General features: G+C 31.5%; 1 non-coding gene across 1 annotated transcript; it reads right to left on the minus strand.

Annotated features, from left to right (window-relative positions):
- Window positions 1-962: 962 nt before the first annotated feature.
- Window positions 963-1,035, minus strand: TRNAV-UAC (transfer RNA valine (anticodon UAC)). The gene has a single exon. It is a non-coding gene; the product is annotated as a tRNA-Val (tRNA).
- Between the last annotated feature and the right edge of the window lie 8,462 nt (window positions 1,036-9,497).

Raw genomic sequence — 9,497 nt, forward strand, 5'->3', positions numbered from 1 at the left:
GCGAGCACGGGCGAATCCGTGTAGCACCGGCTCTCGCTCATAGCGACGACTACGGCATCGCAACTCTTCTCAATCGGCCCGTCACGTTGACATCTGCAAAAAGAATAGAGTTACGATCAGAGATCGCACATAAAACGGGAACTTTATGACTCGGTTAAGGTGCTTTATCTGTATAGAGTATCCCGCACATTATTTTTTAACGACGAAATCCTGGCGCAATCTAAAGTTAATTCTTTCTTGAAGACGTCGAGAATCGTTGTTCATCGTAGCTTCTCGATCTACCTAGTGCCATTTTTTAATTTAGCTTTTAATTAGAGTGTTATCTAGCTTGAGACACAATTGAAAAGCACAGACAATAAAAACAGGGAATATAGATTTCTATCAGAAAAACTATGTATATCAGAACGTATAATTTACGATAGTTGAAAGCTGTTATTCTGTGTTCCTATTGCTTTTTCAATTGTCTCGAGCTAATCTACAATGTGTTCTTAATTTGTTTTTTGTCTTTACTTCTTACTTTTTCCCTTTCCACAGCCGTTTTATTGACCATTGTATTCTTATCGTGTGTTTAGTGTCTCTTTCGAAGTTCGCCAACTTCCATCTCAAGCGAAAAAACAAGAAACGAAAACATAATAAAAGGCAAAAATACAAGAGAGAGAAAGTAAAAAACAAGAAAACAAAAAGCATATTATAGATAAGCCTTCAAGTTAAAATAAATTCTATCTCAAAAAGTTAAATAAAAAATGTAGATTTATAATTAACTTTAATTTAACTTAGAATAAATTCTAAGTAAAAAAATTAAATAAAGAATGTACAATATAGTTATCTAGTTCTTTTATTCCTCAATTGCTTGTAAATAAGAAATAATCGGTATCTTATTTCTCATTTAATCTTGTAATTATCAAGCACGATTACATTCTACAATTGTTTTCGTGTCCATGGATACGGCGAGAAAAAAAAAATGGTTCCGGCCGGGATCGAACTGGCGACCTTCTGCGTGTAAAGCAGACGTGATAACCGCTACACCACGGAACCTTCGAGCAACTTCGGCCTTCGTGAAGAAAGTGCGTCCGAACGCGTGTCGAAAATACGCACAAGACGCACTGACTTCATGAAACCTGCGATATACTCGAGTCCTCTTCGTCGAGCTCGATTGTTGCACAGCCCACGCAACAATTTCAACCTAACGGCCTCGACTACTTCGTAGTTTGCTTCGCCTGAGCCTCGACTTCGAGTATCTCGAGGCGCCACAACAACCCACGCACTTCTCAATTCTCATGTGGATATTTAAACGGAAACTACAAAGTTAGGACTATGAAACTTTCGCGATTATAATCCGATTATACTTTTCTAATACGAAATTTATGAATGTTTCGTACAATAAAGGTACCTTGTGTTTCTTAAAAATAGATGGTTCTCTCTCAATTTCTGTATCAGCTTCAGACATAAATTTAAACTAACTCGTATTAGAATTCAGGAAAGAATTCTATTTATAATTTCATGCATCGCGTGTAACGTAGAAAATATTTAAAGCGTTAGGATATAACGCCTATATAAAATATATGTAGTATATTATACATGTATAATATTTATGTGTGTATGAAACAGAGTTGGGCATGCATTTGAAATACTTTTATTTAAAACACACTATTTGCAATACAAGCATATTTTGTATTTTTTATTTTAGCGCATCACATAAAAGTATTACGTATTTTGTATTTAAAATCGAAAGATTGAAAGCATTTTGTATCTTGTAATTTAAATAATAAGGTTGATTATCAATGTTAGTATTTGAGATACAAAATACAAAATACTTTTATGTGTTCCCATGAAATATAAAATACAAAATATTTTCATGCGCTCTGAACAAACACAAAATACAAAATATAATTGTCTTATCAATACTGTTTTTCAAATAAAAGTATTACAAATACATGCCCATCTCTGGTACGAAATACATACACACACATAAATATCAAAATACGTTATATAATAAAACAATTTAGATAGTATCTATTCACGTCAGACTAGAATTTTATTTATAATTTTATTTTGTATTATGTAAACATCAGAATACACACGCAAATAAAATACACATTAAAATGTTCGATATATAAAGAATCATATAGCACATAAAATTATAAATACAATAGAATTCAATTCTGATATCTGATATGAATTATAAAGTTTAAAGTTTATGAAGTAATATATTTTCTCGGAAGAGATATTACGATTAATGTTTTAATCTTCTTTGAAATACGATAAAAAATATCTGCACATTTCTTACGCTAATTTAATAAGCACGCATTATAGATATACGCGTGTAATCTATTATATGGCTCTTTAATTGCTTTCTGTTTCTTGTTTTTTTTAGCACTTTTTATTTCTTGCCCTTTTGTTTCTTATCTTCTTCATTTTCTATCGTCCGAGATAAAAATTGATGAAACAGACAAAAAGCACGCAACGAGAAACACGACTTACATGACTGTTGATAAAATAATAGCGAAGAGAGAAAAATGCGAGATGTAAAAAGCAAGGAACAGGAAGCAGAGATCATATTGTAGATTAGCCTCAAGTAGCGTGACGTACATAATACGAGATATATTCTTGCGGTTTGGCGCCTCGTAAAGAAAATTGTGGAGCGTGAAGAGACGCCTATTAGGAGATATCGTTCTGAACAAGGCCTTTACAAAGTATTGATATTCGTAAATGCATTAAGCAATCGTACACAATAGTCGGCTAATTTACATAAGTTATGCGCGAGAAAGTTCATTCCTCCGCCTACGGCGCGCAGCGGCAATCCATATGTGTACGCACGCTCGCGTGTACAGGCACGAGCACGCGACACGTTGCGTGCGTAGAACGAGCGAGTTGTTTGCAGCCGGCGCATAATCAGATGCACCGCGCGATTTTAGCAGCCTCAAAAATGAAGAGACTATCGCTCTTTGACATAAGTATTCTCCATTTTTTTGAGAAAACGAATGGCAATTTTGTAAAAACTGAATCAATCAGAATGAGTCTGGGACATTTGTAAGTAATTAAATTCACTAAAAATTGAACATTATAAAAGCGAATAAATAAATGTATTTTCTGTCGATTTTAAATTATTTTTATTTTATTTGAATATTTTATTTAAAATTTAATTATATATTAATTATATATTAAATTATATATCAAATGTAACAGTTATGAATATTAATTAAATTCTTTTTCAAAAAATTAATTTAAAATCGATTAAAATTTTCCAGTGGAAACAAGTAAGAGTTTATAACTTTTATAAAATTATACGTATTTTTTATTAGATATATATAACACTTTCATTTTAATAAAAGCTTTTTACAAGAAAGCTTTGAAATAGAAAATTGTAAAAAATTTGTATTATGAAACTTATACGTATAAATATATATATATACGTTTTATTAAAAAATTAATAAATTCCCCCTTGCTAGCAAACTAAGCGCGCTATCAATTTCTATTGGATGCTCCATGAAATAAAAAAATATAACAAATCGTGCAGAAATTTTATAAAACGAAATTAAAAATATTCTTTAGTATAAAATTCGGTGCAAATATAATTGATTGTCATATTGATAAGCCTGAAAGATAGATTTTACATTTTCTGTAATAAAAGCAAAAGCCTATACCAATAAACGAAGTGATGTAGCACGTGTCAGTACATATACGATATATAAACATAATATGGCGCGATGCAAATTATAATAGATGAATAAATTATATAAACAATAATGTCTGATGTCGAATATGCGCTTTTCGCGTAGGTACACACTATCGATTTCAATTAGCAAATTACACAGCGGCACAGATTCGTTTACGCGATAATAATAGAAATTGTTTTAATTTCGATTAAATTTTTCGTACTCATTATTAAAGAATTATCGTAACATATATACACTCTAAAAAATATCGGTGTGGATTTATCACCATGCAATGTTTATATAATTCTCACTGTAATAATGTTAATAAATATTAACACCAACATGACCATGTGTGTGTGGATTTGTCATCATGAGTTTTCAATTCACGCGATGATGTTGATATAAACAGTAGAGATAATTTTTTAGAGTATTGATATCGTATATTCTGAATCTGCAACTAATTACGAGCACGTCATTAAGACGACCTTGACCCTGCATAATGACAAGAATATACACTTCGCGGGGGAAACATCAATAGAAATATGATAATGATCGTATATTACACGTCGACAGCTCGCGTACGGCTTTGTGAGTTAATTTATCAACCAGCTGCAACACATTTCACGCTGTCGTAGGCTTTAAAATAATATAATACTACCGAGACGAGCGCGAATAGATCATGCCGGCGATTCTATTTAAACAGAACTCTTTTGATAAATAGAATTGATGTGTAAAACGCATTTAAAAAGTTCCTGGACTTAATTTCTATTTTTGAATATTTTATTTATTAGATCTTTATACATCTATGAGGAACGTACTTAAAACAGAATATACATGAAGCGTATTTCGTTAAAGGCAGATCATTAGCAGTAAATGATAATTGTGTGCATAAATATAACATTCCAGCGTATTAGACGTGCTAAACTCTAGAAAATTTCAATTTTGATAAAAACGGCGGTAATATTCACTCCAATTGTTATAATTATGACTAAAATAATCTCCGATACTGCACCAAATTTCACTTACATGCAATATTGATTAATATCTATCATAAAATACTTCGTCACACGCTTACATATAGATACGCGTCAGTGATAATACGTTACAAAAGGCAAGGGTGAATTATACGTGATCATGGTCCGTGACGAAGTTATGACGACTACACAGCTGTTCGTCAGATGTGCAGTGAGCTTATCAAACCGAAACTTCCTCGTGCGATGTTGTACTTCTTGGGATTTCGGATGTTACGAATTTCTGCTTCGATGCTTACCCGTTGAAAATTTATAGGAAAAGAGGAAAGTAGACTTAATTTTCATATACTTTTGTCGCGAATAAAACTAAGTTATTTTTCTGTCAAAAATATCTAACTATGTATAAAGTGATAAAAAAATGTTGCTCTAAAAAGTAGTAAATCTATAAAGAATAACAAGTACGGTATTATATTTTTATAGATATAGAATTATACAAAATGCAATTTTCCAGAAGATTTATTCAAAAGAAATTTAAATTGATTTTCATTATTCACAATTGCACAAAGACTTGTAAAATAATTTGTGCATTTCAAACACGTAATGTTTGGTTTCAACATCAACGATGTCGTATTGTGCAAGGAACCGAATAATACAATAAAACAGCTTTAAACATTAAATATATTAATTATACCATGTTGGACGTTCAGAATTAATTACGCTAAATTTTGTATTATTATTACTTCACTATTATTTCAATTTCTGTAGAAAATAGAGTATGAAAAACATTAGATGTTGATTATAATTTACCTTTTCTAGTTTATTTTTAATAATTAAAAAGAATATGCTGACTAGTTTTAGTCTATTTTTAAAATAATAAATATCAAATTTCCTTTTTTATCGTTTTAATTGCTCAAAATATCTAGTTACGTTAAATTGTGAAAAAATTCGGTTCGCGAACGAAGAGAATTATTGATACACGAGCATTCGTCACGTGCGTATCGTATATCAATATTAATTCTCTAAAGGAATTTCGATATCGTTTTATCAGAGTCGACGATGAAAGTGACGCAAACAAATAAAAATATTAGAATAATCTAACATCAGAGATATCGAGTAATTTAATTTTTTTAATTCGCTTTTAATAATTAAAAAAATTATAGTCCGATTGTTTTTTTTTTAGATTAGAATGTCTAATTCTTTTTCTAACTTTGAAAAGTACGGTATTATATTACGGTAAGATCAGGGATTATGGCATACTAATATGGAATAGTGGCTTATTTTTTAAACAAAGCATTGCAATCTGGTGGCAATCGCTGAAAGTTATTGCAACTGTTACCAAACATGTCATAACAAGCAATGAACTCAATCCGACCAACCGTTTTGCTACAATTAACATTTATTCATTTTCGTTACATCGGAAGATTCGGCAGCTTTTTCTAAAAAGTGTTCTCACAAACTGAAGGTAAGTTTTTTTAATGCTTATATTGCACAGACGCTTTTAATAATGTTGCATGAACAATATTATGCAGATTAATTGCTATTTAAAACTTGTTTATTGCTACGGAAAGACTTTATTTGTCATATGACGACATGCAGGTAATGTAGAATACATCGAGGCTTGAGAATATGGAATAGATTCCATGCATGTTAGCAACTTATTCGTGATCAAATTAGGTTAAGTTAGATTACAGCATGTATTCTATATCAGCTTATTTGCGATTTTTTATTTGTCCATGCGTAATAACGTTCGTAATGATGCTATTATATTTTCTGTATTATTGTACAATAAAAAGTAAACAGTTTTCTATTTTTTTTTATCAGTTTATATAAATAAATAAATTTGGACTTTATTTATTGTGTTATTTATTACTATGGTCACAATTTCATCGGTATTCCATATTACATCCCATTTTTTAGACCCCTCATTTTCTCACTTTTGACTTTTTTGTTAATATTGACGTTGGGCTTAAATTTTGGAGACTTTCATTTATTAGCTGTTGTAGCTAATATATTCCTCAAGAGTTCTGTGTAAATTGCTTCATATGCATTTATACCGGAGCAACGTTAATTTAAAAAAGGCTTCCATAATCCCTGCTTTTACCCTATATGTAAAATTATAAGAGTCCGATTCGCGAGCAAAAGAATCACACGATGTGCACGTGGCTGTAATGTATACTCAGAGACAAATTTCGGTATTACGTCTTGTCAACGTCGACAATGCGGTGCAAATGGCAAACGATGCATAGCGAGAGCATACGCACTGATATGGTTGCAGTGACATGCACAATATAATGCATATACGCATCGGAACGCTGAAAAGAGAATACGATCGCACAATGGAGCGTCAGCAGACAGCAACGAGGAACATGCGGGTGTAATGCGAGTTTACAGTATCGTAATACGATCTGTATGTAGTAATGCCAGACAGATAAACGGCGAAATAATCGGCGAAATAACCGGGCGTCTCAGTCGCCGAGCATTATAAAATCTCATTGCATTGATATACCGATACAACGGTACACAATAGGAACATAACGCACTGATGGATGCATCTTGTCGACATGTTATTTGTCATCACGCGACTGAATTAACATCGATACGCGCGCTTAGCTCGTAAACCAGTTGCAGTTTGAGTGCAGTCAAGCGAATTACAACATTCGCGAGCGTTTCAGAGAGTTATAGATTATTTCATCTTACAAAAGGTATATAAAATTATCTCCTCCCTGCCTACAATATATAATACATATAAATATTAAATATACAAGATAATAAAATAATATCAGTCATTTTATTGCTCAACAAAACTTATTTGAGAAATTTGTGTATAGATAGACTTTTCTTAACACATTCAATTTTATAATCAAATTAAATTAATTTTATTAGCCAATTTTGTGGTTACTTCTTCCTAAAATTTGCATACTATTTTATAATCATTTAAATACCATATGAATTTAAACCTTTTAAGTAAAAACTAGGAATAAAACCGTCTTAAATTTGTTGACGGAAAAAAATACATATAATTTATCATTTTCTCAAATTGACAATTATACATTTAAATGCAAAACTATTATTATTATATTTTTTTCATCGGAATATGCGGTTATCTCGCACTGCTATTTGCGAAGAAGATTCTTTCTCAATCATCATCAAGAACCGACTTGCGTTTTCTCATTTATCTAAAGGTATAACGTTTAAAGCGATTCGAAAAAAGTATTGGCGGCGCCAGATAGCCGACTACATTTCCATTACATTTCAATTTAAATGTTAAAATGAAAAGATATTAATGTTTGCTAATATAAAACTTTATCTAATCTAAATTTATTACCTACATGAAATAGAACTACTTTATGTCATTTAGTTAGATTACTTTTTTATGGAAATTATTTTACCATTCTATACAAGATGTATCGAAAAAATATGTCATGCGTGCGTAATTCTGGAAGTACTTTTTAATAATAATAAAAAAGCATCGTTATTGTGATTTCAATCGTGATCACGAAACAAATTATTTTTGAGATTGCGAGACATTATTCGTTGCACTTTTTATTTATTAAAATGACTTTTATAATTTATTTGAAATTGATACACTCGCAAAACTTTCCCAAGTATTGCATATCTCTGGAACGTTTATATCCTTGAAAAGGTTCGCCCTCAGCTTGCGTGAGTATTCTCGGATATTATTCTCACGATTGCGTCGGTTTCTGAAAGTAAGGAAGATAATCGGAAAAGAACGATTGCGCTGTACTACGCTCTCAATTGGTAATCATGGCAATCTATCGTAGGAAAACTGGCTACAATTAGCTTAACGCATATGTTGGCGTGGATATTAACTTTTACGATTATGAGAATACTCTATATCCGCATTTTCCATATTCTCTTGTGGAATACTGAAGATTATTTTTGATATGGCTATTTAAACAAGTTAAATATTGCACAAGATAAGAATACTGAAGGCTATTTTTAATACTTGAACAAGTTAAATATTAGACGAGATAAGAATAATGAGAATATACAAGTCAAGTTTAAGAGAGCATAAATAAAATAATATTAAATAATTCAGGTGAGAGCTTTTAATTTACTCATGCCTTTCCTTTCTGCAAACGAAAAACAATATAGCTATTTATATTTATTTTTTATAAGAAGATAAACAAATTAAAAATAAGAGCTTAAATAAAAAAAAAATAACACAATGAATGAGGAAAACTTATATTCGATAAAATATGGTAAATCCTCCGAATTAAAGGACAGCAAAAAGAACGAAATAAGCCTGTCTTTAAGAAACGCGCTGACCATGGAATATAGACTATAAGTCGACTCGACGTTCCGTATTACAAACTGCATGAAACTGCACGATTAGCGTCTTAGCGTTTCTTAAAGAAAGATCTGTATTGTTCTTTCTGCTGTCCTTTAATTCAGAGGATATACGAGATTATCAGTGGATATATGGGATCCACAGGTTAACGCCGGATCCGAACGGTGCTGATGATCAAAGATCTCTTAATCACCAGATGGAGCCATTTTTCGACTCTTAACGCAAAAAATCGTGTATATGAGCGCAGGTAGGATGAAACTCGAATCTACAGATCGCGAGTCAATCGCACTGAGCGTCAAGCCACTCGACGCTCAATCAAAGAGAAGTCAAAATAATATCTTATGAAATTTTTCTAATTTTATTTGAGACATTCGGTCAATTCAAATTTTGTTTTAATTAATAAGACATAATAAGAATCAGCAAAATAAAATTAATGTTGAGTATTTTAAGACTTGTCATTTAAATTCTAATCAGCGAATGAATAGCAAGAACTTAAGGCTCCTGACTACTCAGCCAAGAACTCTGCGTTGACGGTGGCGACACAGTATCAGACGGCGG

The sequence above is a fragment of the Trachymyrmex cornetzi genome, unplaced genomic scaffold, assembly GCF_001594075.2.
Source record: "Trachymyrmex cornetzi isolate Tcor2-1 unplaced genomic scaffold, Tcor1.1 scaffold279, whole genome shotgun sequence".
Taxonomy (NCBI): Eukaryota; Metazoa; Arthropoda; class Insecta; order Hymenoptera; family Formicidae; genus Trachymyrmex; species Trachymyrmex cornetzi.